The sequence below is a fragment of the Suricata suricatta genome, chromosome 3 (genome assembly GCF_006229205.1).
Source record: "Suricata suricatta isolate VVHF042 chromosome 3, meerkat_22Aug2017_6uvM2_HiC, whole genome shotgun sequence".
NCBI lineage: Eukaryota > Metazoa > Chordata > Mammalia > Carnivora > Herpestidae > Suricata > Suricata suricatta.
The window spans coordinates 134501304-134527901 of record NC_043702.1 but is presented as its reverse complement, the minus strand read 5'-3'; the positions used below and the strand labels follow the sequence as shown (position 1 = coordinate 134527901).

Below are 26598 nucleotides of genomic sequence, written 5' to 3'. Positions count from 1 at the left end.
GTTTGGTGGTGCCAGTTTGATTCAGTTCAGTAGCTCTTTGTTGAGTCTCTGTGTGTCCTTCCTGCTGGAAAGAGTAGAGTCACAGACTCTGTTTCTTCAGAAAAGAAATATAGGCATGGAGGTCAGTGACGGCTGGCCATCAACAAGGGAATGCATTTCATTTATGAATCAGGGAGGGACATCAGGGGTTGTTAGCAAGGGCTCAAGGTGGTTGCTGAAAGCCATACCCTTTTGTATAATAATAGACTAGTATTTTGTGTCTGTGGCTTAGATGAATTAGGTGATTCTGTTAGGTTGGCAGCTCAGTGCTTGGCCCCATGGCTCCATGTCTGGGAGCCCAAGGTCCTGTGGAGGTCACAAAGATGAACAAGATATGGTGAGCCACAGCAAATTACACACTAGCAGGGGAAGTAAGTCAGGTGGACAAAGAGCTATATAATTATATTATTCCATGAGGCTGTTTTTACAAAGGAGGGAGAAATTGCTTCCTATTGGAAGGGTAACTAGAAGCTTTGTGAACCAAGAGATACTTGGACATGCTACTTGGCCCTCAAACTGCCCCTGTGCTTATCTTTCCATCTCTACACTTTCCCCCCAGGTGGTCAAACCAAAAATCCAGAGGAGTCATGACTGATGCTTCTCTTTTTCCTCATCCCTGACATCCAGTCTGTTGCCAGTGTGCTTAGCATGTCTCCAGCATAGAACTTGATTCTATCCAGTTGACTCTACTCCCTGCCACCACTGAAGCCCTGGATGCAACAACCTGTTGCTGGGATTGTTGAAAGAACATTCCAGGTGGCTTAAAATTCTGCTTCTTTTCCTATCCTATTAACAGTTTTTTGCAGTGGCCAGAGTAATCTCTCCAAAAGGAAATTCAAGATCCTGGCACTCCTCTGCTCAAAAATCCTTCATGGCTCCTTATATTAGTCAGTGAAATAACTAGGTATATATTTTTTGCCAGTTTGTGTTTTATTGGTGCCAGTGCTCAGGCCTTGGCTGCATATTCCCGGAGGGGGCACAGCCTCTCCTCCTGCTGCTGCTGCTTGGCCTTCGGGTTCTCTTTGTGCTTGTTCACCTCGCAATACCTGGCATGTCTTCTTGGGCTGCAGATCCAAGGACTTACACTTTAAAAAAAAATGCTTCTTTATTTTTGAGAGAGAGAGAGAGAGAGAGTGAACGGGGGAGGAACAGAGAGGGGGGGAAACAGAATACCATGCTGTCAGTGCATATCCTGATGTGGGGCTCAAACTCACAAACTGTGAGATCATGACCTGACCCTAAACCAAGAATTGGACGCTTAACTGACTGAGCTCCCCAGGCTCCCCAGGGGCTTGTACTTCTTTCCCTTGTATAATATCCTGAGGTTCCCTTTCTGAGCCTGGTTAACGATGATGAGAACATGGGTGATAGATTTGCTAACAACTCAGATCTTGGTGAGCTTGGAAGGAGGCCGTCTGGCCTGTCACCTTGGTGATGCACAGCGGGGACAGCTCCATCTTCAGGTTGTCCCACTGTTTAGACAGTTCCCTTTCCTTGCTGTGAAGGTCTTGAGCCTTAATCCTGGCCATGGCTGCATAAGCTCCTGCCACCTGCTCCTTGCGGGAAGAGAAACCATCTTAGGTATTTCAAACAAGGAATATTAATACAAGATTTTGTTTCATAGATAAAATAGAGGGTGGAAGGCAACCAGAGCAGGAAACTGCTTATGCCTCTAGGTTGGAGGGACCCAAACCCCAGAACCTAGAAGCTGCTCGACCATGATGTGTCCTGCCTGGTGGGAGCTGTGACTTTGTAGGAAGGGGCTGACTGGTGGGAGGCTGCAAGGACAAAGGAGACGCCACCATTGCCATAAAGTGCCAGTTGAGGCTAAGAAGAGAGAAATACTCTGGCCTCTCTCTCTTCTTCCTGTCTCAGTTTTCCATTATCAAGAGACTCTGGGAAAGGCTGGAGGGTAGAAGTAGATTGATAGCAAGTAGGCGAAGACTGGCAAACTCCCAGCTCTCTGCCATTGTCCACAGGGTCTCATATGATCTGCTCCTGACCACCTGTCCATCCTTGCCTTGTCCCAACCTGCCTTCCTCCTAGTAGCCTGCTCTGCCAGTTTCCTTTCTGGTCCTGGAGAACCCCAGGCTCTTCTTTCCCCACTCCTTTGGATAATGCTCAGTCTTTCTGGACTAGGCATCCCTTGACTACTTTCATGGCTGGCTCCTGTTTTGCATTCTTCTGTCTTAGCTCAAATGACATCTCCCCAGGGGCACTTACCTGACCACCCTATTTATTTATTTAATGTTTATTTTTGAGAGAGAGAGAGAGAGAGGGAGAGAGAGAGAGAGAGAGAGAATGAGAGAGAGAATGAGAAGGGGCAGAGAGAGATGGAGACACAGAATCCTAAGCAGGCTTCAGGCTCTGAGCTGTCATCTGAGCTGACAGCACAGAGCCTGACACGAGGCTCGAACCCATGACCCTTGAGATCATGACCTGAACCGAAGTAAGATGCTCAACCAACTGAGCCACCCAGGTGCCCCTGACCACCCCATTTAAAGTAGCTCCCCTCACCTTACTGATGACTACTCTGTGATATCACCCTGGCATTTCGTTGTGGTGCTTATTATAATCAAACTTATTTATTTGTTTGCTATTTATTAGTTGTCTTTCCTCACTTCGTTCAGGTCTCTGTTCAAATATCACCTCCATAGAAAGGCCCTCTATGACCACCCACACTGAGGAATGCCTTTTTTTTATCCCGTTCTATTTCACTACACAGCTTAATTATTATTTTTTTATACAGTTAGTCACTACTTGGCAAAAACACTCACTCCCCTCACCCCCACAATACATCCATTTTTCTTTCCCACTAGATTATAAGCCCTGTGAAAGAAGTGTTTAGATGTTTATTTGAAATCTCCATGAAGGGAGGGGCCTTATGTGTCCCGTTCAGCTGAGTGAACTGTTATAAACATCCCCAGTACTCAGAATGATGCTAGACATAGTACTCACTTAGTGAATACCTGTGGCATGAATGAATAGTGTTGAAGTTGAGTAGAATCTCAAAAGGCAGTGATGAGAGAAAAGAAAGAAGATTCTCAAACAATGGAAAAGCAGAGATTGGAAAATGTACATGTTAGGAAAGACGAGAAGTTTGGTTTGTTGGAATGTAAAGACTGTGATGGGTGTTAAGTAGGGATTAAGTCAAGAGAGGCAGGGGGCGCCTGGGTGGCTCATTCAGTTAAGCAGCCAGCTTCGGCTCAGGTCATGATTCACAGTTTGTAGGTTCGAGCCCCGTGTTGGGCTCTGTGCTGACAGCTAGCTCAGAGCCTGGAGCCTGTCTTCGGATTATGTGTCTCCCTCTCTCTCTGACCCTCCCCTGTTCACGCTGTGTCTCTCTGTCTCTCAAAAATAAATTTAAAAAAACATTAAAAAAAATTCAAGAGAGCCAGGTTGAGGCCAGATCAGGAAACAACTTAAAGGCTGTTAATGAGTTTATTCAATTAGGTAATAGGGAGCTATGATATATTCAGACTATGCCTTGAAATACACATAGAAAGTGTCTGAAGATTTACTTCACTTTTAACACCGGTGACAATTTTGTGGCTTTCTGAGAATCAAAATTGCTTGAGACAGAGGGATGCCATTAGCAAAAACTAGTGAAATCTAGTTTGGTTAATTTGTTGAATCATTTATTCATCAAGGATTGGGATATCTGGCAATAACCAAGTTCTCTTGTGCAAGGGAAGAGACATTTAAACATAAGACAGGATATTAATGTAAATGTAAGAACAGGATCCCTCCCCTTGGGCTCACTAATAAGGGAGGTAAACCTGTAAACAAGTCATTATAATGTGGTGTGATATGTGCTGACAGAACTCTGTGTACCGGGGGCTGGGGCAGAGCAGGGTGGCGCAGCCAGCTCCTCCTGGGGCTGTTAGATAGGCTGCTCACATCCCAGGCCAAGGTTGGAGGGTGAGCAGGCGATGGGAGAACAAAAGGGTGAAAACAGAGGGGGCAGTGTAAAATGTAGAGGCGTACATGAGCATGGCTGTCTGGGAAACGGGGAGCAGCAGCTACGTGGCAGAGTGTATGGGGGGCGGGTGGGTGGATGAACGGGGCACCATGGATTGGATGTGATGAAATGTGTGAGGTCAGAAATAAGGGAAGGGCCAGGTAATGAAGACCTTTATCACTGTCAGGTAAGAAGTTTGAAGGAGAGATCTGTTTCCTACCACTCCCTGACTTCATCTTATAGCAGAAATGTTCTTTTTGTAGTCCTGACACACCCAGTTTACACTCAGTCCCTGTTCATTTTTTTCTAAAAGTATTTAATAAGTTTCTATTATATGCCACACACACTGTCCTATGCATTGAAGATATGGTGGTAAGTAAGGTACACAAGCTGTCCTCATGGAGTTTATAGTCTAATGGGGAAGGTAATACATATGTATGTGTGCATGTACATACTGTGTGTATTTATTTGTTACCAAGTAATGATCAGTTTTGTGAAAATAACATTTTTGTGTGTGTGTATACATTATTTTGCAAGTTAATTATTAGTTCTCAGAAAATAAAAAAACAGTGTGAAGAAATAAAACACAAAGAGGGGGGGTGTTTAAATTTTGGAAAGTCTTTCTGTTCTGTGCAAGTGACATGAAAAAGATCTGAATTGATGACAAGCCGGGTATCATGGGGAAAAATGTTTCAGGCAGGGAAAACAGCAAGTGCAAAGGTCCTGATGCAGGAGATGTTCCAGGAAGATCAAGGAGAACAGTGTAACTGAAGTACAGTGAATGAAGGAAGAGGGATAGGAGTGGAGGAAGCAGTTAGCGACCAATCATGGTGGGCTTGCAGGTAACAGATGAGGTGACAAATGTTATTCTAAATGTGATGGGAAGTCATTGGAAAGTTTTGAACAATGTATTATAAAAGAACCATGCTAATTGTTTGTAAGTAACAAACCAGGGGTCAAAGCCAAGAGATGGGTTAGGAGGCTGTTACAGTTGTGGAGGTGAGAGATTTGGTGGATTGGTGCAGCTCGGGGGTGATGCTGTTGGCAGAAATGCCCAGGTTCTAGATATATTTGAAGATGGAGCCAGTAAGTTTGCTGATGGATTGAATGTGGGGTGTTAGGGAAAGAGAGAAATCAAGGATGACTCCCAAGGTTTTTGACTTGGTACCTGGGTAAACAGTGGTGCCATTTACTGAGACAAGAGACAGTGATGGAAAAGCATGTTGCTAAGAATGTAAAGAGCAGGGAAGTCAAAAGTTTTCATTTGGAGAAGCCTATCAGACACCCAAGTGGAGATGCTCTGTGGGTGGCTGGATGAACAAATCAGAAGTTCAGGGACAAAGCTGAAGGTGAAGGTAGAGTTTTGGGAGCATGCACATGCTGGTGGCAGTTAAATGCTATCTGGATTTCTATCTTTATCCTCCATTTGTATCTCTGGAAATATAATCACCTTCTTCATCCTAATCTGCTGACCAAAAGAATCCTGACCATTTTTCCAGGACCAGAGTGGTGCTGCTCCTTTCCTGAATGAAGCCTTCCTAGACTGTCTCAAGCCTTTCCTTTGCCTTTCTGCTATTTCCTTAAAGCTGAAGACTTTCATCGGGCAAGCTACAGCTTCACCTCTGATTTAGATCTCTTGAAGCTTCACAGGGCCTTGACTGGGATGCTTAGGGTGAGGGGGGCTGACCTTCTGTGTCAGGAGGCAGGTGGGCCATGGTTCCCAAGGTTCTCTGTGACTGATGTTTGGGTTTATCAGACAAGCCTAGACCCTCAAAGTCATCAGTATACATAAGGACAGATTCAAAACCTCATCAGAGAAACTAATGGCAGAAGGACATGTACTGTATGTTTCTATTCATACAAAATATCCAAAATAGGCAAATCCATAGAGACTGAAAGCAGATTAGTGGTTGCCAGGAGCTGGGGGAGGGGGATTGGCAAAAGACTGCTTAATGAGTAGTTTCCTCCGAAGTAATGAAAAAGTTCTATCACTTAGTGATGGTTGCACAACATCGTGAACCATGTGAATATGGTTAATGCTGTTGAATTGTATACTTTTAAGTGGTGAATTTTATGTGTGTCAATTTTACAAAAAAAAATACTCAAACTATGCCATCAGGGATGATATTTCCACAAGCCTTCTCATTGTCTTCTCTTTGTGGCAGCTTCCCCACTCACCCTGGCTCCCTGTGGTTGGGGCAGGGATGGAGGCTAGTGGCTAGGCACTGGGGATGGGGGAGGTTGGATGTTGTGGCTGGGGGCTGGCACTGACCTGCTTCAAAGGACAATCTATTTATAGAGAGAAGTGGAGGAAGGCAAGGTCAGGGTTACAGAGCAGGGTCAATTTATTCCTACCCACCCTGAGGTCTAGTATGCACATGGGGGTGGGATAAGGCTGGCCACAGGGGGCTTGGCAAGCTGGCAGCTGTGATGGCAACTCACTTGTGGCCCTCTGGTACATACCAGGGTGGTTACTGACATCCTTTCTTGTCAAGCCCTTGCTGCCAGAGGCATCTGGGAAACTCTGGGCAACTTGTGTTGCTGGTTGTAAACGCTGGTCTTTCTTGTTCCAAGCTCGGGAAAGAGCCCACTAGAGAACCCCATGAAAGAAGCTGGAAAAGCCAAGACATTTCTAATGATCTGATTGCCCATCCCCCTATTGGGGTGACCACCTATAGATTTTTAGGGCAAGGTTCTGTGAGCTGTGATTTGGGATTTCCTAAGGACCCATTAGCTTGTCAAGCACCTGAAATTACCAGGTAAGATGTAAGACGTTTTTATTTTTGGGCATATATAGTGTTGCCTTTGGTAGACTCCTGAGCATTTGTGTTACTTGGGAGGAAGAACTTACTAGCTACTGCATTAGCACGGATGAGTGAATCCGTCTTGGGACAGTCACGGGGGCACCAAGAGTTTAGGATCAGGAGGGTCGGTATATTCTCAGAGTTACAAATGGAAGATCGAGATGGAAATCCAGAAAAGTTTGGGACATGTGGAGTCTTTAGTAAAAAGCAAAAGGGAAGTTGTATAAAGATACCCGGAACTGGACCACTTATTTCCAGCATTGCTATATTAGGACTCGGGTGTTTGCAGCCCCAGGTGTGTAACTTGGGTGTGACTCTGGAAATAGGAGTTGTCTTAGTCTGCTTGGGCTGCCATGACAAAACACCTTAGGCCGGGGGGCTTAAACAACATACATGTACTTCTCACAGTTCTGGAGCTGGAAGTCTAAGACGAAAGTGCTGGCAGAATTGGTGTCTGGTGCGAGCTCTCTTCCTGGCTTGCGGACAGCCACCTTCTTGCTGTGGCCTCACCTGGCAGCAAGACAGGGAAGGAGAGCAAGAGAGACAGAGCAAGAGTTCTCTGGTGTCTTTTCTTAAAAGGGCACTAATCCTATCAGACCAGCATTCCACTTTATGTTCTCATCCTTTATGACCACCTTGATTACTTCCTAATGACCCTGTCTCCAAATGTAGTCACGTTGGGGGATAGGGCTTCATCATATGGACCAGAGCGAGGCAAATTCAGCCCGTGGCAGGAGCCATAACCACACAGCCCCGGGAATGCTCTCTGGCAGGGTCCAGAAGTCTAGAGATGAGGCCCGGCGGCCTGGTTTCAGAGACCCACTCTAGGGATTGTGTGTTGTATCCTGGGGTGTCCTTTGTGAGAATCGACTAAGCTTAGGACTCACCACGTAGATGAAAACTGAGGAGACCCTGGACGTGGAGACCTTGCATCTCAGGCCTGAGTCACAGGTGGAGCAAGTTCCCCTGGTATTCTGAAATACCTTGTAGTGGTCGGGACACCTGTGGGGCTGGGGGGGTCAAGGCAGTTGGCCTTGCAGTTGAGCTGTGTCTGGAAAATAAAGTGCAGTAGACTCTTGGCTTATGGAACGTCTTCAGGCTCAGGTTGAATAATATATGCAAACTGGGTTTGACTCTTGGGTGAACAGAAAGCTGCTGCAATTGTCTTTCAGGAAGTGCCATGGTTCAGGAATCTGGTTAATGATTCCAGGCGTGTGTGTGTGTGTGTGTGTGCGTGTGTGTGTGTGTGTGTGGTGGAGGGACAGATCTGCCCTGGGCCACATGCTGGGTAAATGAAGGAGAGCCTCTTGTTGACCCTAGGATGATAGGCACAGAATATTATTCTGAAGCAAATTCCATGGCAGGTCAGCACAGAAGTTGTAAAGCACAGGCAGTTTGGTGCTTCCAAAATACAACTTCAGTGTCTCATCATTTGGCATTAGAATAATCTGATCTGATCTTATCTCCCATTTTTCTCTACTGGCAATATTTTTAAATGTTTATTTATTTTTGAGAGAGAGAACAAGCAAGTGTGGGGGAGGGGCAAAGAGAGAGAGAGAGAGAGAGAGCAAGAATCCCAAGCAGGCTCTGTGCTGTCAGTACTGAACCCCATGTGGGGCTCAATATCATGAGTCTGTAGGATCATAACCAGAGCTGAAATCAATTGTCAGGTGCTCAACTGACTGAGCCACCCAGATGCCCTGCCACTGGAAATCTTTTTCCTGATACTTGACTAAGCCTTACTAACTTCAACCTTCTTAGCTTTGGATATAACGTTCCTCTTGGCCGAAGCCAAAAGATTTGTTCTTTCTGTTCTTCAAGAATAGCTCAATCCTCACTTCCTCCCTGAAGCCCTTCTTATTCCTCTAGCCCTTAGGGATCTTTCTCTCTTTAGAAATCTTAAAAAGTTTAAATTGCTTTCACTTATTGGTTAAATCATAGCTTTTTCAAAGAGAGATATTTCAGAGATGTCACCACTATAATCAGCCACAGAGTGGATGCCTGACCAACATCCACTGAATGGAAATTTATGCAGTTCTAAAACTCAAGCAGTCAATGTTTAAAAAAGAAGGAAAAGCTAAGCAGGTAGAAATATATGTGATCAATGATTAATGAACCTCCCGAAAGGTAGTGCTTTAGGAAGAAGGCAGAGCAATACAATCACTGGAAGCAAATATGAAATTGTGGCTCTTGGAACAAAAGGAAGCTTCCCTTAATTAATGAGTAGCTGGCAAAAAAAAAAAAAAAGTCATGAGAGGGTCTGAGAGGAGGAGCAGACTGAGAAAGGACAGCCTGAAGGTAGTGTGTGATGGTGGCAAATTTGAAGTATCATGTGTAGCAGTGAATAATAAATGACTGATGTAGGAAGATGTAGGGCAGGTTCTTTAGAAAGGTAAGGATGGGCTCTGGGAAACGACAAGGGAGTTAAATGTAGGTAGCTGTATTGGAAGCTGTGTCAGTTTGCTTCCATTCTAGGTGTTGTCTGTGAGCAAGGATGGATTTGCTCTGCGGAGTGCCGGGGGCTTCAACAGCTGCACGCGGTGTTTACCCGTTCCGCTCGCTTTCATGCCGACGTGTGGTGGATCTGTTACATACGGGCTGTGGGGGTAGGCTGTTTGGGCTCAAATTCTGGCTCTACTACTTACGAGTTATGGTCCCTTGGGAATGTTACTGAACCTCTCCATGCCTCCATTTTTCTCGTCTATAAAATGGGGTTAATAATAGTAACTTCCGTATAGTGTTGCTGTGAAGATTTTAAGAGGTGTGATGTATGTATGCATTCAGGAGCATCTGGCATTTTGAAAGAGCCAGTACAGTGTTAATTTTATTAGCAGTGATTGTGAGTGACTTCACTGATTTTATGCTGTCTTCAGGTCTTTATCTTTTTTTTTTTAAATTTTTTATGTTTATTTATTTTTGAGATAGTGAGAAACAGAGCATGAGTGGAGGAGGGGCAGAGAGAGAGGGAGACACAGAATCCGAAGACAGGCTCCAGGCTCTGCTGTCAGTACAGTGCCCAACACGGGGCTCAAACCCACAAACCATGAGATCCTGACCTGAGCCGAAGTCGGTAGCTTAACTGACTGAGCCACCCAGGCGCCCCTGTCTTCAAGTCTTTAGGGACTGGACTGATAAAGGGCTAGTGCTCTTTTTTCATGGAGGCATTAAGAAGTTTCGGGCTTTGGGGCGCCTGGGTGGCTCAGTCGTTTAAGCCTACGACTTCGGCACAGGTCAGATCTCACATTTGTGGGTTCGAGCCCCGCATCAGGCTCTGTGCAGACAGCTAGCTCAGAGCCTGGAGCCTGCTTCCTGTTCTGTGTCTCCTTCTCTCTCTGCCCCTCCCCATCTCATGCTCTGTCTTGCTCTGTATCAAAAATAAATAAAACATTTAAAAAAAAATTAAAAAAAAAAAAAAAAGAAGTTGCAGGCTTTGAAAGCCCTGGTATTTCAAATATTTGGAAACATGTTTGCAACTTTTGAAAAGTGAATACCAAGAACCTCCTCTCAGGTTTGTGGATTTGAGGGATCGGAGCTGTTTGTGTCTCTCTCAGTCACCATGTGTCACAGGTGGGACTGGTGCCTGCACCTGGGGACAGAAAGAAAGGTGGAGATTGACTGCTGGCCTTCGGATGGGACCCTGAAGGGATGCCATGAAATTGTGATATGCTGGATCCTCCAGGCCAAAGACAGTGGTTTCATGTGACTTTTGATCCCTGACCTGTCTAGGGTATGGTGGGTGTTTGATGACAAAATGGGAAAAGCAGTGGGAGTATGTGCCAGCCAGACCTGAAGTCACATCAGGACTTGACTCCTCACCACTTGTGTGACTTTAGACAGCTACTTCACTTCTCTGGGCCTTGAAACATAGGAAGAATAAATAAGATAATGGATGTAAAGTGTCTGGCACATGGTAAGACTGAGAAATGCTGATTCCCTTATCCTCAGTTTCCTCATCTCTAAAATGTGGATAATAAAAAATTCTGAGGCTTTCGTAATAATTATAGATAGTAGTTGTAAATTCATTCAACAATGCTTTTTAGTGTCATCTGTATGTCAGGCACCATCTTCAGGGCTTAGGATATAACAGTGAATTAAACAAAGATACTTGCCTTTTGTAGTTTAAATTTTAGCAAAGGAAGACAGACAACAATATAAATGAATAAAGTTTCTAGTGTGCTAAAAGATGCTAAGTGCTATGGAAAAAATAAAGGTAGGATAAGGAGGTTTGGTGGTCCTAGGGGTGGGGTTAGTGTGCAGTATTAAATAGGATGGCCAAGACAGGATTCATGGACAAGGTGGTATCTGAGCAAAGACTTAAGATGAGGAACTGAATCATAATGATATTTAGGGGAAGAGAATTCCATGAAGAAGAAAGAGCAGTGCAGATGCTGTGGGTGTGTGTCTGGCATGTTCTAAGGACAGCATGGAGGTCAGTGTGGCTGGAGCAGAGTAAGGGGAGAATAGAAGGAGATGAAGTTAGCGAAGTAAGAGGGGAGCCAGACGATGTAGAGCTTTGCTGGCCATTGGGAGGGCTTTGGCTTTTATTCTAAATAAAAAGGGGATATATCACAGGATTTTGAGTAGAGAGGAATGATGATATCTGTCTATTTAAAGGAATCACATTACACACTGTCTACTATATCCAAAACTGACTGCAGAGAGGCAAGGGTGGAAACAGCAAGACCAGTTAGAAGGCTATTGCTGTGTCCAGGTGAGAGACGATGAACCAGAATGGTAGCCTTGGTAGGTGAGAAGAAACTGGATCTCATATTCTTGAAGGTGGAGTCAATAGGATTTATCCATGATTGGATATGGGGTATAAGAGAATGATAAGAATCAAGGATAGTCTGAATAACTAGGAGAATGCTGTCAATACAGAAGAATATGGGATAGGTTTGGGTGGAGAAAATTAGGAGTTTACTTTTGGCCAGGTTGAATTTGGGCTAAATATTAAATGTCCTGGTAGAAAAATCATGTAGACAATTGGTTCTATGAGTCAGAAATGTGAGAGAGACATTTCTGAATGTCTGAAATATAAATTTAGTAATTGACAACATATAGTTGGTAATGATTAAAGCCATGAAGCTGGATGAGGTCACGAAGGAAGGGCGTGTAGACGAAGAAGAGTACCAAGGGCCATCTCTGGGCCTCCTTAACTTAAAAAAAGTTGGGCAGGAGTACAAGAATCAACAAAGGAAGCTGAGGGGAAGTCATCCGTGGAGTAGAAGGAAAACCAAGACAGAGTGGCTTAATGGAAGCTGAACTAAGAAAGTGTTTCAAGGAGGGAGGGAGGAGTGATCAACTGTGTCAAATGATGTGACTGGTCAGGTAGATTAGTAATCTATTTCGGTGTAACAAATCACTACAAAACTTAGTACCTTAAAATAATAAACACTTACTTTATCATAGAGTTTCTGAAGGTCAGGAATCTAGGAGTGGCTAAATTGGGTGCCTTTGACTCAAGATTGTGGTCAAGCTCTCCTTTGGGGCTTCTGTCGTCTCAAGTCTAGACTGGGGCTGGGGAATCCTACTCCAAATTCTTGCAATGTTTGGAAATCCTCCGTTCTCACTGGCTCTTGTCCATATACCTCAGTTCCTCACCATGTAGGTTCTTCCATAGGCTGTTTGGCCTCATGACATGTTGGTAGCTTCTTCTCATATGATGCAAGAGAAATAGAGAGAGTGCAAAAGAGCACCTGAGAGGGTAATAACAGTCCTCTGTAAGCTAATTTTGGAAGTGTTATACCATCACCTCTGGATGTTCTTTGGAAGAGACTACACAAGAACATGAATACCAGACGGTGGGGGTCATTTTGGAAGTTGATTACCACACCAAAGAATGACAAGAAAAATTGATCATTGGGTTTAGCAATGTGGAGGTTATTGGTGATCTTAACAAAATCTGTGAAGAGAAATGTTTTGATTAAAGTTGATGTAAGAAATATTGGGAAGAGGATCACTGAGACAATAAGTATAGACAACTCTTTTGAAGCATTTTCTGCAGAGAGGAGCAAAGAAATGGGGCAATAGTTGGAGAAAGAAGTGTTTTTTTCCTAGGATGAGAGAATAACCCATATCTGTATGTTGATGGGGATAGTCCAATAGAGAGTGAAAAATGGATTATATTGAAGAAAAAGTATTGTCCTAGAGTGGGAGAGATAAGAACTTGAGTCAAGAAAGGAGGGTTTGACTTTAATGTATTTTTTAATGTTTATTTATTTTTGATAGAGTCCAAGCAAGAGAGGGGCAGAGAGAGGGGCACAGAAGATCTGAAGCAGGCTCTGTGCTGACAGGCTGACAGCAGCGGGCCCGGTGGGGGGCTCGAATTCACGAACTGCGAGGTCATGACCTGAGCCAAAGTCAGTCGCTTAACCAACTGAGCCACCCAGGTGCCCCTAGGAGGGGTTGACTTAGATAGAGGCATGCTGGATTTATCTATAGGATTATTTGGGAAGATAACTATGTGGTATGTGGGCAGATATAGTTATGGGAGTTTGTGGAATTATCTTCTGATTGCTCTATCTTGAAGTATCATCAGTTGGGGTTTTTAGATGGTGTTTGTGTGTGTGTGTATATAATGTATATTATATAATATATGAATTATATATTTTTTGAGAGAGAGAGTGGAGGAGAGGGAGAGGGAGAATATTGTTACATGGTGTGTATGGGTATATGTGTGTGTGTGTGTGTGTGTGTGTGTGTGTGTGTGTGTGTGTACATTCTCTTTGCCAAGTGATTTAGGTTTTCAATAATGTCTCTTTATAAATAATGGATAATGCAACCTAGAAGTCAGTTTATCCAGAGTGAACCACTGGGAAATTATTAATGACACCACATTCTAATATCAATGTTTTATAATATTATATGTTATATATGTATTATTTTTTTGAGAGACAGAGCAGAGGAGGGGCAGAGGGAGAGGGAGACTTAAAGAGGCTCCATGTCTAGCATAAACCCCAATGCAGGGCTCAGTCTCATGACTGTGAGATCATGACCAAATCAAGAGTCAGATGCTTGGGGTGCCTGGATGGCTCAGTCGGTTGAGTGTCCTGCTTCGGCTCAGGCCGTGATCTCACGGTTTGTGGGTTCGGGCCCCGCATCAGGCTCTGTGCTGACAGCTTGCTCAGAGCCTGGAGCCTGCTTCAGATTCTGTGTCTCCCTCTCTCTCTGACCCTCCCCCGCTCATGCTGTCTTTCTCTGTCTCTCAAAAATAAATATAAAAAAAAACATTAAAAAAATTAAAAAAAAAGAGTCAGATGCTTAATGAACTGAGCCATCCAAGTGCTCCAGATGGTATATATTTTTAAAAAATCATGGCTTTGATAGCTTTGGTATTTTTGATGATGATGAGTAACTATGGCCACAGTAAAGGCCTTCCCTGTGATTCCTTTAAGTTAAAAGGTAGAATTTTTGTTCTCAAAGCTTTTCCAGATAGTGGAACATCTACTCTTTGAAGAATAACATGGAAACAAAGATCTATTTAAGGTAAAATAAATAACTTATGCGAAGAAACTACAACAGACAAAATTGCAGGTCAATATTCCTGATGAACATAGATGCAAAAATTTTCAACAAAGTATTAACAAGCTTGATTCAACAATACATAAAAAGAGTATACACCATGATCAAGTGGGATTTATTCCAGGGATGTGAGGATAGTTCAATATTCATAAATCAATTAATGTGATATACCGCATTAACACAATGAAGGATAAAAATCATATGATCATATTGATAGATGAACAAAAAGCATTTGGCAGAATTCAACCATCATTTATGATAAAACTCTCAACAGAGTTTGTATAGAGGTGGTGTACTTCAACATGATAGAGGTCATTTATGACAAGCCCACAGTTAACATTACACTTAATGGTTAAAGCTGGAAACTTTTCTTCTAAGATTAGAAACAAGACAAAGATGTCCACTCTTGTGACTTTTATTCAATATAATATTGGAAGCAATTAGGCAAGAAGAAGAACTAAAATCACTTAAATTGGAAAGGTAGAAGCAAAACTCACTATTTGCAGATGGCATGATACAGTACATACAAAACCCTAAAGCAGACAACCAAAAGCTATTGGAACAAATAAATGAACTCAGTAAAGTTGCTGGATACAAAATCAATATATAGAGATCTTTTGCATTTCTATACACTAATAAGGATCTATCAAAAAGGTAAATTAAGAAAACAAGCCCAATTACAATTGCATCAAAAAGAAAATACTCGGGAATAAATTTAAGAAAGTGAAAAACTGCACTCTGAAAGCTGCAATATATTGATGAAAGAAACTGAGGAGAAAACAAATAAATGGAAAGATATACAGTGCTCATGGATTGGAAGAGTCAGTATTGTTAAAATGTCTGTAGTACACCCCAAAATCTGCAGGTTCAATGTATTCCTATTAAAATGTCAATGACATTTTTTATAGAAGTAGAACAAATAATCCTAAAATTTGTATGAAACTGTAAAAGACCCCAAATAGCCAAAGCAATCTTGAGAAAGAACAGAGCTGGCGATCTGCTCTCAGATTTCAAACTACACTACAAAACTGTAGTAACCAAAGTAGTATGGAACTGGCCTTAAAATAGACACATAGATAAATAGGACAAAATAAAGCGCTCAGAAATAAACCCACACTTACATGGTCAATTAGTCTACAACAAAGGAAGCAAGAGTATATGTCGTAACCCGCGCTCAGCGCTCAGGGTCGCAGCCCCCCGTTGAGGCGCCAATTGTCCTAACCCGCAGGCCCGGCCGCTCGTCCGGCGATCTGCGGTATCTGTTTCGTCCGCCCCGACCGGCAGGGCGGAGAATCGTCGCGGGTCCTTCTGAGGAAGGGAGAGAAAAAGGGGGCAGGAGAGGGAGACGCAAAGAGTAAAGACAGAACTCACGGTTCTCCGATCAGGCGATCAGGCAAAAGAGAGCGTTTATTCAAAGAACTGTTCTTTATATAGTCTTCAGCGGGGGAAGACAAGGCAAGCTGACCTAGGCAGGCTACAGAGTCGAATGCATATCAAAGAAGCGCCCCGACTTTTGCCTCAGCAATCTTGGGGGATGGAGAACTAACACTGAATACGGTTTTGATCTTTTGTGTGTCATCTGGCTCAGCAAGACAGTCGCCAAAGTTATTTTGACCAGGAAATGGCAATCTCCAGCCTCCAGATGCAAATCTTGTTTACTGGCTCACTCAAAGGAGTGATAATCCTTGCCTGAGGCAGACAGAAAACTTGGCGGCCCTCGACAAGTATACAGTAGGAAAAAGACACTGTCTTCAATAAATGGTGTTGGGGAAGTTGGACAGTTACATAAAAAAGAATGAAACTGGATCATGTTCTTGTACCATATACAAAAATAAACTCACAATGGATTGCAGACTTAATGTAAGACCTAAAACCATAAAATGCCTAGAAGAAAACATAGATAGTAAGCTCTTTAACATTGGTCTTAGTGATTTTTATTTTTAAATTATTTTTTAAAGTTTTATTTATTTTGATGGAAGGAAAGGGAGGGAGGATCAGAGAGAGAGGGAAAGAGGGAGTCTCACTCAGGGTTTGTGCTGTCAGCAAAGGGAACAAGCCCCTGATGTGGGGCTTGATCTCACAAAAATGTGAGATCATGACCTGAGCCAAAATCAAGAGTCAGATGCTTAACTGACTAACTCAGGTGCCCCAAGCAGAAGAAACAATTTTTAAAACTAGTTTATGCTAAAATAGATACCCCCCCACCACATTCTTATGTAGACAAGTGGTAACATCTCAAGAATTTAAGAAAAAAATTATAGAAGAGAAATCTTAATATTGAGAAGATTCTTTCCATTAACTAAGTTTTCTCTTGGGGATTGGGGGAAGACTGGATTCTTTATTTCAGAAGATAAAAGATGCCTGGTTTTAAAACCTCTGTAAATGGAAGGCTCTTGCAAAAGGAATGGCTGGGACTTTTAGTTCAGAACTCTGAAGATGGGCTTTCTGTCTCTGGATTAGGGAATTGAAGAGCTGACCAAAGAGCGTACACAAGGAAAGGGGCAGAGGACTGTGGGAGCTCTCCGAGTGTTTGTGGAAGAGGCAGGAGCATCGGCCCCATCTCAACTCGTCCTGTGCTCCCTTTCTGCTCACTGGATCTCACTAAAATAATAGCAATTAGGGCTGTGCCCTGGACCCCTAAGCTGCCCAGCCTCCTGCCTGGGCCAGGTGACTTGGTCTCCTCTTGAGCTCACTAGGAAGGCTCCAGAGAAGGAGGAGAGCGAGAGGAGCTTTTGAATGGGTCACATTAGTGATGCTTTAGAATCCATTTTCAGACCTGGCATCCCTCCCCTTCTGCCTTCTTGTCCTCCCTGCCTCCTGCCCAGCTCCTTAGCCCTGGAACCTCCAGGTCCAGCCCTGACCATGAGATCAATCCTTGCCCCTCTTGTCCTGCAGGCAGTTCCCATGGGCGCTCTCCTGGTTCTCAAAAAGCCCTTGCCGCATTGGCTGGGACAAAGTAACCCTGGAGATCCTGGGTGCTCTCCTAGCAACCATGACAGAGCTGGTGGCCACCTCATTTTTGCAGAAACAGGTGCTCCTGTAACAAGAACAAATAAATTAGCCAGCCTGCTGCTAGTGTGCTAATGTTGCCTTATAAATGGCACTTGGCTCAGGGAAGCCACCTCTTCCCTTATGTATCTTATGCCTGTTCTGGTGCTCAGTTTTCCATTGTTGCTTCAACCCCAGGCTTCTGTGGGGCTGCATGGGCCACAGGGGGCCTACAGAGGGCTGACTGTTGACTTCTCTTTATTGTTTTTTTTTTAAGAACTTTTTTTATAGTTTATTTATTTTTGAGACAGAGCATGAATGTAGGAGGGGCAGAGAGAGAGAGAGAGAGAGAGAGAGGGAGACACAGAATCTGAAACAGGCTCCAGGGTCTGAGCTGTCAGCACAGAACCCGATGCGGGGCTCGAACCCACGAACCGTGAGACCTGAGCCAAAGTCGGACACTTAACCGACTAGCCACTCAGGCGTCCCAACTTCTCTTTATTCTGAAATCAGTTGTAAAATAAAACAGCTGCCGTCTCCACACCTATGAAGACCAGAGGCTCTGCCCAGATGCTTCAGCTGAGGCAGGGTCAGCTTAATTCCCATCTCTCATAAGGTCTGTTGAGTATGAGGAAAAAGTATTCTTTTCCTCCTTCTTTCTTTAAAAGTAGGAAAAAGGTACGATAAAACTTTAAATTAGGTGATAATAACACTTTCGTCTTTAACACATGCTTTCTCACATTTATCTTATTTGATCCTTAAAATCTGTTGGAGGCACGGGCAGTGTCTCCATTTTACAGATGAGGGAACTGAGGCCCAGAGAGGAGGCTGACTGGCTCACTAATATTAAGCTGGTAAATGGCAAAGCTAGGGATGCAGGAAGGAGCAGAAGGGCCAGGAGGACGTTCTCTTTTGGTGACCTCTGGAAGGAGATCATCCTGGCAGTGGACTGGGCTGTGTGGCAAGTGGGCTCCCTCGTTGGGCCTCACTGAAGGAGGCTGGAGTTCCATGGAGCAAGAACACCTCTCTGCCTCCCCCACCCAACCTAGGTCACCTTTCACTGCGACAGCCTTCCACTCTGTCTTATTTTTGGGAACGATGTCTGAGCAGCACAGCTGGACCTACTCTTGTATTAGTTTCCAAGGACTTTTCACTTTGACATCTGTAGCCCCATCTCTACAGATCAGCCTTTCAGTTTGATCAACAGGCAAAAAGCAGCAGATAGAGAACTAGAAACAGAACTCTCTTCCTTCCAGGTGGTCTTGCTGTGCAGAATATCTCCTCGGAAATTCTGTCTACACTGTGAGGGCATGAATGTGAGGGAGCATCTCCTCTACAGATTCTAGGTGAACCTTGATCTTTCAGTGAGTCCCCTCAGGCCACCTTCTGAATCCCTTCAACATTCCTCCTTATACTGTGCCCTTTGTGCCCTTCTTCTGAAGTTGTAGGAGTTGACTCTTCCCAAAATAACCTGAATCAAAAGGTAATGGCTTGCAGGAAAGTTACAATTAGCTTTTCACTGGGAAAAAAAAGCTCAAAGATATTTTTTTTAAAGGAAGATGTGGAGGAAGGAAAAGAAGCCACTGAAAAATCTGTGGTCTTCTGAGTCAATTGAGAAAACACTGAATTATTTCAGTGGAGAGCTATTTCGACAGGAGACACATTGATTTTTGGCTTCACTTCATTGTTTTTATTGTTGATTACATCCTCTTTTTCTAGAATGTCAGCAGTGAGCAGAAGCGAATGAATTACTTTTCCTCACAGTCCATTGATTTTTGTGTTGACACACATTGATTTCAGCTCAGAAGAAGAAAGCACATCCTAATAGAGCCATCTAAGGTTGGAATAGTTGCCTTGGGGGCTGTGAGATCCCTGTCAATGGAGGTGTTCACGCATAGGCTGAAAGCCTGTGCAGAGAATGTGTAGAGCTGACTCAAGTAATGACGGGGAGGGTAGCTTAGGTAATCTTTCATGTCCTCTATTTCACGGTCAACATTAAAGCCTTGGATGACTTACTTTAGGTAGAGCCTTCATGTCAATGAGGACCATGTTTCCCACATGGTGGTATGCTAGATGATTTTCACTGGTGAGGATTTATTATTAAAAGCAGGAAAAATGTAAAACGATAAGGTATCATTATATACCTGTTATAATGGTAAAAATCCAAACCATTGACAACACCAAATGCTGGCAAGAATTGGAGCAATAGGAAAACCCATTCATTGCTGATGGGAATACAAAATGGTGCAGCCACTTTGGAAAAGAATTTTGCAATTTCTTACGAAAGTAAATATATTATTACCATGTGATCCAACAATCTTGTTGGTATTTACCCAAAGGAGCTGAAACTTAAGTCCATACAAAAACCTGCACACTAAAGTTTTTAGCTTTATTCATAGTTGCCAAAACTTGGAAACAAGATGTTTTTCAGTAAGTAAATGGATAAATTGTGGTAATCAAACAATGGAATATTATTCAGTGCTAAGAAATGAGCTATTAAGCCATGAAAAGACATGGAGGGAACTTAAGTGCATATTATTAAGTGATAGAAGTCAGTCCCAAAAGGCTAAATACTACAAAATTCCAACAACATGACATTCTGGAAAAGGCAAAACTATGATGACAGGAAAAAGATAAGTGATTGCTGTTGTGTGGTGATTACAAAAAGACCACCAATGCCTAATCGAAGGGAGGCATCATTTTATTCACCGCCGCATGCTTTTATTACAGCCAGGCCAAACCTGATCTCCCTGGTGTTAAGGAGCAGAGAATTGCCCCTAACAAAGACAGCAGTGAGATTATATAGACAGAACATGTCATTATTTAGTTAACCAATTACAATTCACAGCATTCCTTGGTAGCCAATTACATTATAATACACAGACGTTACTTTTGGCAGGAACCTATCATTTTAAGGTTCTTTGTCCCTTGACCAATCATAGTTAGACACCTAAGATACTACGAGAGACAGTGACCAGGTGACTTTCACCTGTAGACTTTGCTTCAGCCAGGTCTTAGTAGAGGGGTGGGGGGTGTAAACTTCAGGTTACAATGTTCCTTATCAAGGTACATTCTTAGGGTCTTTCCAGATTGCCCAATCTTTAATTATTCAGAATGGGAGTTTAAACCGAACCTGTGTACAGTAAGCTCTCTGATATCTTATAAGTTGACCTAGTACATTTCATACATTGACCTATAACAGTTGCCAGAGGTTGTGTGGGTTAGGAATGGATGAATAGGCAGAACAATATTTTTCTTGGAGCAGTAAAAATACTCTGTATGATGCTATAGTGGTTGATACTTGTCATTATACATTTGTCCAAACCTACAGAACGCAGGGCACCTAGCGTGAACTCTAATGTAAATTCTTTAATTTTTAAAAAATGTTTATTTATTTTGAGGGAAGGAAAGAGGGGAGGGGCAGAGGGAGAGGGAGACACAGAATCTGGAGCAGGCTCCAGGCTCAGAGCTGTCAGCACAGAGCCCGATGACGTGGGGCTCAAACTCATGGACTGCAAGATCATGACATGAGCCCAAGTGGGAGGCTTAACTTACTGAGCCACCCAGGGGCCCCAACCCTAACGTAAATTCTATATGGTAGGTGATTGTAATGTGTCAAGGCAGGTTCATGGTAACAAATGTACCACTCTGTCGGGGGATGTTGGCAATGGGGGGAAGACTGTGTATGTGGGGGCAAGAGGTATATGGGAACTCTTTGTGTCTTCTTCTCAATTTTTCTTTGAACCTAAAACAGGTCTAAAATATACAGTCTTTAAAAAAACTGAAAAAAAAGGAGTAAAAATATAATTAGCATATCAGATCATGATTTTATATATATCATTGCCTAAGATGAAGCTAAGACAATCAATGCCATGGTAACACATTAAGACTGCCCAAATTACAGGTGGAGTCCTGAAACATGGCCTTGAATATTTAAAACCTTCATTGCTGAATTTCTGCCCCGATTATTCCAAAGAATGGATAGTACAGGTGATCCAGATAAGTCATGGAATCGTATCTATTTTATCTCTATGCTTTATTGTATCTCAGTGCTCTTTTCGGTGATACATTATGAAGCAGATTTGAATTTGCACAGCAACAAAACTCAGGTTATAAAAATGTAGCTTTCATTAGTTCCAGAAACTTGTTTGATTTCTGAGTCCCTAACTACGTTAATGGAAAACAACTTCATTTTTACAAATGCAGGTTTTTCTTAGTTCTGGTCAGAGGTTTTCTGGTTAATTTACGATTTATCGTTCTTTTTAAAAAAAGAATTTTGTAAGCACTGTCTACACTCAGTGTGGGGCTCAAACTCAGCTCTGAGATCGAGAGTGACATGCTCTACCGACTGAGGCAGCCAGGTGCAGCTCACTAATGTATTGTCCCCTACCCTTTCTGTCTTGGAGCTTACATGCCCTGATACTGGGGTGGGCATCAGGCCTGAGGAGGTGCAGGGGCTGGCTGCAGACTGGCTATCGCTGACGCATAGATGTCCTCCCCGTGAACGGGCATTGGCTTCTTGGCTGCTACAGCAGCCGCATGCTCTGCCATGCTGCTGGTCCTTATCTGAACCTTCAGTCCCTTCAGGACAGTTGCAGGATCCCCCTGCCCCTCTCCCGTGGGCAGGAAGTCTTCGGAGATTCTCCTTCACCACGCAGTGGACATGGGAGCTTTAGCGGGTGGGCCCAGGCTAGCGCCGGACCTCTCTCCCTGCCTCCACCCAGTCCTGCCCCATCTCCATTTTTCCTTGCAGTGTGTTGAACTCCTATCGATTAGAACACTTTGAATGGCTGTCTCTGCCCAGGATTCCAGAGAGGAAGCAGCACACTTTACTGTATTAGTATTATAAGAGCTGCCAACTGATCTCCTGGCCTCTTACCCTGATCCCTGACTATTCTCAGTGATAGCTAGGGTAATGTCATAACTGCTTAAAGCCCTCCAGTGGCTTCCCATTTCACTCAGAGCAAAAGGCAAAAGGCCTCTATGTATCAGCCCTTCACATTAGGTCTCTGACTCCATCTCTTGCTACTCCTGTTCTAGCCACATGGTCTCCTTGCTGCTCCTAGAACATGCTAGGCATGCTCCTTCAATACTGTCTTCACACTGCCTTTTTTTTTTTTTTTTTTTTTTTTTTGGTCTTCCTGAATATCTGAATTGCTCGCTCCTCTTTTAGATTTACTCAACTGTCACTTTCTCAGTGAGGATTACCCTGACCATGCTGTTTAAGTTGCAACCCACCCCAACTCCCACCCTCTCTGCCAGGCCCATTTGTACATAATGTACATTCTCAGCTTAAATATCCTACCTTTCAAGCAAATTTTCCAACTCTCCAATGCCCTCTGCGGCCTCCAAAAGCACTTATTCTTTGTCCCCATTTGAGCACTTATCACAGTGACCTGTCAGAGTCTGTTTACTGGTCTGTTTTTGGCCCTAATGTTAGCACAATGCTTGGCATGTAAAAGGTGCTCATCGTAAGTGTGTTGCATACATAAGTGATCGGATGAATGGGTGTATGATTCAGTTCATTTAAAAAAAATTAAGGACTGTTGAGAAGATTAGCTAGAAGGCTTGTAAAGCCTTCAGTATGCTGCTTGGCTCAGAAGGAGGTAATTGATATTTATAATTTATATGATAAGGAAGGTCTTCATGCCACAGAGCTTCCATCTTGTCTAGAGTTCAGCTAGTTCCCGTGAAAATGGTACCGATTTATATAGGAGAAATCAGACTAAAATGCATGGAAAACATGTGTCAGATGGAATGGGCAGTCCACTTTGCAAATCAGAAAAACATCTTGTTTTTCAGACCAGTTTTCATTTTTGGATAAAATTTTCTGTAGTCATGGGAAATTTTCTGGTAAAATATTTTGGTGAAGACAGACAGGAATTTGGCCACAGCCAGAGGGGGGTATAAGGGTCCTGGCAGCTGACGGGTGAAGCTGTAGTGGCGAGAGAGAGCTCAGGGACTAAGAAAGGAGTTGGAAAGACCCCAAGACTCATTTTGTCCATTTCCTCCTTATTTCATCCCAGAGCAGAGCAGTTCCTTGATTCTTGTCAGGTGATGCCATGATCTCAAGTGTCACTTCCCCTTTTCCACACATCCAGGCAGTCCTGTGATCTTCCTACATGGTGCTTTCTGAGGAGACCTGGGACTCTGGCCAAGCCAAGAGCATGCTCTGCTCCCACGAAGTGCTGTGCTTACTTAGAGTGTGCCATTGACCATGGCTCTACATCTTCTACACAGACCTGCATAGAGCACAAAGCCAAGCCTGTAGGAGGGACTGGGTAGAATCTGTCATAAACATACAGGACTTATTACCCTTACACATACATATACATGGTACATACAATCACTGAAACATGCAGATGCTGAGAGAGGGAGAGGGAGAGAGAGAGAGAGAGAGAGAGAGGGAGGGAGGGAGGGAGGAAGGAAGAAAAGGAAAGGAAAGGAAAGGAAAAGAAAAAAAGAAAAGAAAAGGAAACACACAGATAGTCTTTCACCCAAGGGATAGCACCATTTGAGATCCCATCCACTTTCAAAGCACAGCTTTCCAGCAAGCCTTTGGGTGAGGAATCAGATATTGAAGTCCAGATTCAGTGTTTACTACTAGCTAGGTGACCTTGGGTAAGTTTCCATTATTAAATGAGAACAGTGATAAAATTTATCATATAAGATGACTAATAAACATGAATTTCTGGTCCTGAATATGAGTCCAATAAGTGAAAGTTATCATTACCATTGTTATTAGGATAATACTACCATTATTAGAGCCCAGTGTGGTACAGTGGGTGACAGCATGGATTTGGCATCAGACATGGATCAGACGCTCTACCATTTAACGACAGTATGAACCTAACATTGGAGATATTAATTAACCCTCTTAAGTCTTAGTTTTCTCATTTGTAAAACTGGGTTAATAATAATTGTTTCATAAGATTTTTTTCAAGAATTAAATGAATTCCTTAGAAGATTTATTCCATGAAAGTCCCTTGGTAGAATATCTAGCATAAAACAAAAATTTAATAAATCTTAGCCATTATATTTATTGATGATGATAATGATGCCGGTGGCAGTGCCCACCATGACCACTAAATCCTTTTACACTGCATTTAATTGCAACAAGTCCTTTTCCATACAGTCCAATTGCAGTGTTTCTTCCCTGCCTAAAACTTACTGCTTGCTCAATTGGATTTCACTTTATTCCATTTGGGTTAAGTCATTTTCCCATTATACCAAGGATTCTTAGAATTAGAATCCTAGTATCCTAGTCTCTAGAATTTAATGCAAGATGTGAGTCCCAATGTCTAAGGATAAAAGATGAATTACAACCAAAAACATATGGAGGAGTGTGAGGGGGCTTTCCTCATGCTGTGACCAAAACAATTAAGTGGTTTTGTGGGCTTGTGGTGTGGCAAATCTCATCATTGTGGAGGGGGCCTGTGGGGGCTCCTTCAGTTAGTATATTTGGGGTGGAAGTAACAGAAAATGTAACTCAAATGAATGGGCTTTAACCGTCAGGATCTGTATTGCTTCGTATGGTTAGCGGTGTAGAGTAGGGGTCGCTTCCAAGGTGACCGGATCTGGTAGCGTTATCTCCATTGCTTGTGATGGTCTCGGCCCCACTCTCCTCCAGGTGGCGGCTTCATCCTTGGGTTAGTGGGGAGGCGGTGGCACCAGCTCCACTGATTACCTGTCTGTGCAGGTTATCGTGAAATACACAATAAGTGACCAGAAAGAAAATGCATAAAATTGAATGGAGAGTACAGTGAGTACAATGAGGGAGAGAGTCTAAAAGCTTTCAGAGACCAGATAGGCTCTGGAGGCATCGGTGCGTCCTTCTTCCATTTCCACTGGCGTCTGAATGGCCAGCTCATAACCTGTCATCTTTCTACTTTTCAGCAGGCTTCTTCGTACCTTCCATATCTTCTGTAGCTCTGACACAGGTCTGACATCTGGACTTGACCCCTAGGAGGAGCCAGTCCTGGCAGACAGATGCGGCAGAGCTCAGCATCTGGAATGGACAGCCACCACCACAGGGGCTCATGCCTGGCTCACGTGCAAAGTCCGTAAGGATTATAGGCTTGTCCTTCCTGAGGCCGCAGTTTGGAGGCCTTGAATGCCAGGCTTAGAGCTATGCGCTTATTTCTCTGTGTGGCATTTCAGACTGGCTCTCCTACTACAAACAGTTCCCGGCTTTGAGCTGAAGAGTGAGGGACTGTTGCTGAGCTGGTGTCTTTGAAGGAGAAGAGATTCTGTCTGGCTGCACCAACACTGCTATCTCCCACCCATAACTTTCCTGCGGCAGTAACTTACTCTTCTTTGAAAGAGGGCTTCTAAGGAAATCAATTCAAGTAATCTGGGTGTGCGTGGGTGGGAAGGATATTACCAGGCTCTAGTTGGAGACTCCTGGCACTCCTGGGACTGATGCTTGAAAAGTGTTTTGATGGAAATGAGGCGAGTGGAGAAGCTCCTGCAGCACTGTGGATCGAGCTGTCTGAGCCTGATGCTGCAGGGGTTTGGACAGCAGCCTTTCAGAGACCTGTGGTCTCTTCACTGTTTGCTCCCCAGGCCTTCTTTGTCCCAGGTCAGGCAGCTGTGGCACCTCGACTGTTCCTGCAAGTCCAAGGGGTGGAAATACTTGTTTTCTCTCCTGCTGCAACCTTTACTGACGCCTGGTGGGTGTTTCTTCCAGAGACTATGTGAGGAGTGGTATTCTGTTCCTTGGTTTCTACTCACTTTCAGGTCCTCAGAAAAAGGACCTGTTTTGTCTTTGTCTGTCCGCCTGTTTTGTCTGGGTGCTTTAGGGAAGTAGAAGGAGTAATAGAAGGAATAAATTCCAAAAAAGTCACGGATGTTCAAGGATCTTCAAGATGGTCTTGCAGAAGTAATTCTTACTTTATATTAAAAAGTAACTGTGCTAAACTTTTTTTAATTGTGCTGGGTCTAACTTCTTGGGTTTCCTCCTGGACTCCTGTTGTGATATCATAAAGAGTGTCCAGTGCCTTTCTCAGTTCCTAACACATACTAGGTGCTTAGTAAATGTTTGTTGAATGAAGCCGTTGTGTTTTCCTGATGATTTCTGCATAGTCATGTAGTAAGTCCCCTTTCCTTATTAAAGAGTTTTCCTTCTCTTCTTTAAGTCAGGCGGATCCTGTGGAGGTTTGAAGGAGCTTCTAAAGCAGAATAGTAAGGATGAATATTTAAGCAAATTGGAAAGCAGCAGGCAAAAGCCCCTTAAAACCACTTCCATTCACTCAAGTATAGTTGTAAGGATTTCTGCAGAAGGTA

General features: G+C 43.5%; 1 protein-coding gene and 1 pseudogene across 1 annotated transcript in view; one reads left to right on the top strand and one right to left on the bottom strand.

Annotated features, from left to right (window-relative positions):
- Positions 1 to 26598, top strand: part of CACNA1E (calcium voltage-gated channel subunit alpha1 E) — a 496040-nt gene that overhangs the window by 76923 nt on the left and 392519 nt on the right. The window lies entirely within an intron of this gene.
- On the bottom strand, positions 986 to 6532 carry LOC115288176 (annotated as a pseudogene).